Source organism: Rhincodon typus, chromosome 7 (assembly GCF_021869965.1).
Source record: "Rhincodon typus isolate 14 chromosome 7, sRhiTyp1.1, whole genome shotgun sequence".
Taxonomy (NCBI): Eukaryota; Metazoa; Chordata; class Chondrichthyes; order Orectolobiformes; family Rhincodontidae; genus Rhincodon; species Rhincodon typus.
In genome coordinates, this window is record NC_063338.1 from 35,200,203 (window position 1) to 35,205,704 (window position 5,502).

The window sequence follows — 5,502 nt, forward strand, 5'->3', positions numbered from 1 at the left end:
GCTATGGTAATGTCTAGTATAAGTATATGAACACATGAGCCAAACCCAAAACTACAACCTATTTTGGCGCGTATATGATAGTCAACTATTTCTAAATTTGTTCTTTCACCTAATTCAAATTATTAGAAAAGAAGACTGTGACATTTCCAGATACACCTATTATTCTAGGTCCTTCAAACTAACTTCAATTTTCATGGCAACAATTATGTATAGATTATGTATAGCCCTCTTGCATTGTGTCTACAAGCTTCTTCTCCTCATAACATCCACGCATGTGGGTTAACAGCCACTGCCACATCAATCAACTTCTCAGCTGCTGTTAGTCTGTCTGTTTTACACTGAGCTATGGATAAAACACAGTTTGTTTTTCAATCGAGCACTAGCAAGAAAGAAGTCAACCTGTTTGGTTCTTAGCAAAACTTCAACACATAAATTTTAAATTGCTTCATACTCTGGCAACTTACTCAAATTAAACCCATCTGTGCGTAACGCCAAATTGAGCTCAAAATCCCTAATCTGATTCAAAACAATAATATCTCATGGTTCCACCATAACTCAATTCCATCTCCTCTAAATCCACCTTTTGTTTCTTTATTTGTCCACAATCTTGCCTTGCATCATCAGTCTTCGCCACCTAATCACTTCTGCCCTTTCTTCCAGATAATATGCTTTGTTCTTTCCTCTTTGCCTGACATTTTCCACCAACTCTATATTTTGTTACTATATGATCCCAGCTGATGCTATCACCGGGCATGTCAGATCCCAAGCTAAATCTGGCTTGACAGATCCAATTTGTTTTTTTTTTGTTTTAGTTTTAACAAAGTGATCTTTCACTGAAAAAAAGCACAAGATGCTACAGGGTTTAACAATAAAATGGTAAGACTGCAAGATACAGGAGCAGAATTAGGCCTGTTGGCCCAATGATTCTGCTCCATTATTTGATCCTGGCTTATATGTTTCTTAACTTCATTCTCCTGCCTTCTCCCCATGACCTTTGATCCCGTTACTAATCAAGAACCTATCTATCTCTGTCTTAAATGCACTCAATTGTTTGGCCTCCAGTGTCTTCTGAGGCAATGAGTTTCACAGATTCACCATTCTCTGGTTAAAGAAATTCCTCCTCATCTCAGTTCTAAAGAGTTGTCTCTTCATTCTGAGCATGTACTCTTGGGTCCTAGTTTTTCCTACTAGGGGAAACATCATCTCCATGTCCACTCTATCCAGGCCTCTCAATATTCTGTAAGTTTCAATTAGATTCCCCCTCATCCTTTTAAACTCCATAGAGTACAGACCCAGAGTCCTCAACCACTCCTCATATGACAAGCCCTCCATCCCCAGAATTATTTGTGGAAACCTCCTCTGGAACCCCTCCAAGGCCAGCATATTCCTCCTCAGATACAAGGCCCAAAACTGCTCACAATATTCCAAAAGCAGTCTGACCAGAGCCTCATACTGCCTCAATATTATATCTTTGCTCTTGTATTCAAGCCCTCTTGAAATGAATGCTAACATTTCATTTGCCTTCCTAACTGAACCTGCGTGTTAAAACTAAAGATGCCTGCACTGGTTAAGCAAGTTGACCAACCCTTTCTTATCACACTTGGAGTCAAAATAACTGCAGCCAAAGCTGGGTAAGGCCCTTAACTGGTCATTCATTAATCACTTAAGAGTCTCAGTTAGCAACAAGGCAGGATGGTCCAAGCTTAATTCCAGAAAGGACAGGAAGCTGGAGATCGTGACCGAGTAGTGTTACTGCTAGACTGTTAATCCAGAGACTCTGGTAATGCTCTGGGACCCAGGTTCAAATCACACCATTGTAGATGGTAGAATTTGAATTCTATAAAAATCTGGAATTAAGAGTCTAACAATGACCATGAAACCATGGCCAATTGGTGGAAAAATCCTTTTGGTTCACTGATGCCCATTAGAGAAGGAAGCTGCCATCCTTATCTGGTCTGGCCTGCACATGACACCCGACCCTCAGCAATGTGGTTGACTCTTAGCTGCCCTCTGAGCAATTAGGGATGGGTAATAAATGCTGGCCTAGCCGGTGACATGCAATGAAGGTATAAATGGCTAAAGGATAAACCAGCAATGATTTTGCAACCATGTACAAGCTTTTATTAATGGTGAAATAGTCAGAGTATGAATTATTTTGCCATCCGAATGGTACAGAAACCCATCTAACATCATGCTTCTAGTTTATCGTAGGTTTGTGTTAATAGAATTAATTGCAGCCTCATTATTGACTCTGAGACATACAAATTCCATGCACCCACTCAGAAATGTTTATTTCAAAGGCAAAGGAACGTTTATTTAAATTCATGGAACCTGAAAAGAGCTGAAGTTGCATTTGAAAAATTCTAATGCAACATTGGCTCTTTTCAGAACTTTTGATAATCAAACTCTGTATGAAGAATTCAAAAAAATCAGCTATTATTAACCTAGACAGCAGCTATTCCTTAGGAATGTTTTCTGGCTCCCAATCATTTTCTGCCCTTTTCACCAACTTTCAGCGTGTTTAATAGCTAACATTGTAAAGTTGCCACCTTTTGCATACAGGATCTAAGAGAATAGATGTACCTGACAGCTTGCACAGAACAGCAGTTCTTTGCATTATGATCTCTGTCCTCCTCCAGTCTGTGATTAACAGCACAGGAGGAGTTGGAAATCTTTCAGATTAAATAAGTTCTGATGATCATTTCTCAGAAGCGACCAAACACAGATTTCTAGTTTAGCAATTCCTATCCTGCCAGCAGGAAGCCCTTTTCCAAATTGCTTTCATGTTTCTGGCAATTTATTCTTGCAGCATGAATGTTAATCATCACATGGCGACTCAAAGCTTGCTTTTCTGCCACTTCAATCGACCACACCGAGATATCACTAATTACTGAAATGGGAGAGGTTCCGTTGCATAGAACTAGGAACAGAGAGAAACAGAAGTGAAACGTAACATGATGCAACCAACCATTCTGTTCTTTTAGTCAGATCAATAACTGAGCCCCTCCTAAGCCAGCCAGAAGAAAGCCCTGCTCTTGGGCACATAATAATATGGTCACAGCTCCCTTCTTGTGGTAATTCTGTATTAGTTGAATAGTTGAGTCAGAAATGTCCACGCCATCAAAACAGTTAAATATGACGCAATTAAATTTCAAAACTGATCACTTTAAAATCAGTTTCAGATGCCTTATAATGTAGACAGTGATGAACCCAATAGGATGACATACATCCACTGGGGATTTCACACGTAATTTTCACATCAATGCTTAAGCTGCAGCTCATGCTTTACATGCAGAACATTCTTAGAATAATGAACATCAAAATATTATTACAATTTTCAACTGATTGTGATTCTTATGGTTGGCTCACCTAAGATGGGATATGTGTCAAGGATAGAATAGAAATATCTGTTCATTGTTTACACTGTTTTTCTATACAATATAAATCAGGGGAAACATAGCATAAAAAGAAATATATGAATGAGGGCAAAGAAGAGACTTTAACAGTAGGGTCATTATTAACCATAATGTTTCAAATCAATAATTAATTTGTATTTTGGGAGTTCCAGTCATATCAGATTGTATTATGCACAAAGTTCAAACAGGAACAAGACATTGGTAGATTAAGTTCAGTCAGGCTTCAATCAATCTGGGACCCAGCTGACCTGCAGTGGAAATGTGTTACTGAAATATGATCTCAGTGCCTGATGATTTAATGAGGTACTTAAATAATGCTGGTTTCTAATGATTCCTCTTTTTGACAGCTTTGCAATGACACAAGCAAATCTCATGTGACATGTGACATGTGACATGTGGGTAGGAGGAGTAATTTTTTTTATAAACAAATAAAATGAGTAATCCATCATATTGTCAACTGCTGTGTCAATATTAACTGACATAATGTGGATTCTTAATTAGCACATTTATTTTATGATGTAAACGACATGTAATTAATAAATGTTCCTGACAGCTTGCACAGTAAAGCAGTTCTCAGCATTATAAGGACATTAGGTATTTCCTTAAATATAAAGTTTAGTGACACATTGGCATTGTCCCTCCCTCTGGGCAAGGAGATCTGGGTTAAATTCCCTCTTGCTTTGGAGGTTCATTGAAATAACTATATCATACTTTTAAGACAAGGACAATCCAGCTTTTGGAGGATCAGGCAGCTAGTCCATGTACCACGATTACCAACTGGGCCACAAGCAACTTAAATATTCTTCTGTCATGAATAACACCAGGCAGTAATGAGATATTTTTTTCCCCTCAAAGAGGTTCATGAGTCTTTGGAACTGTTTTCACCATCTTTTGAGGAAGTGGGACTCTCTCAATATTTTTAAAACAGAGATAGATTCACCTAAGAAAAAGGTGAAAGGTTATAGCGGATTGACAGGAGAGTAATCACATCAGCTTTAATCGTACTGAATAGTGAAGCAGGTACAAGGGGTCACATAGCCTTCTTCTGCTCCTAATTTATATGTTCAAGACATTCTGAACTCTGCCTACCCAGTGAAAACTGAGGGAAAGACTTCTAAAATTGGTGAGGAGTCATTTTAGTTTTCCCACCAGGTGAAGCCAGCAGGAAGAACATATGAGACTAAAAGATGGCCAAATAGCAAGTTCTTTTTACAAAACAGATTCTCATGGAGTTTCAAGAATGGTCCTCAGAGCCCCACAAGGAAAGTTCAAATCTTCCTTGCCTCCTGCAGATTGGGAGATCCCTCTGAGACCTTCCTCTTGTGATTCACCTAACTGCTGGCTCATGGTACTGGCTGACAGACTGATGTCCTCTGGCCCATCTATTCATGACCATCAGCATTATGGGTTAATTTAGCTAGAGCCTACAAGTGAAAACCCCCAGCAACTCATGTTGGTAACATCTAAGAGTTTAGGTTCCCACTCAAATCCCTGCCCAGTTTATTCTCTTCAGGGAAAGTCAGGGCTCATGTAACACAGAATCATGTTTTTTACCTATTATATTTTTTCAAGCTCCCACACAGTAGGAATATAAACCTACAGTGGCTTAAAAGACAATAAATGGAATCGAACCCTAACCTGATGTGCTAAAATTTTCAAACTCCAATTGCTAAATAGTGCCACTATAAACATTACCATTGACACTCTCACTGTGAATGTCTCTGTCAGCAGCTATTTCGAATATACTGTTACTTTATTTTTGCTGCATGTGAATTTTTTTAAGTTTACCCAGTCCAAGAAGTCATATTGTCTGAGAGATGTCAGCAAGGCTAACTGGATCTATAACTATACTAGACAGTCTGAGGCAAATATGTTTAGACGCTGGGAGCACCAGAAAGAAAGTAAAGATTAAAAATTTAGCCCATATTTATTGGCGACCTTTCACCTCCTGACGTTCCAAATCACTTCCTAACCATGCACAGTGAATACTGTGTGTTGGCAAATGTGACAGCTACATTATGCACAACAAAATCAAAATACCAATTGGATAATCAAACCATTCATTTTCTCTTTGTGGTGCTGGTTG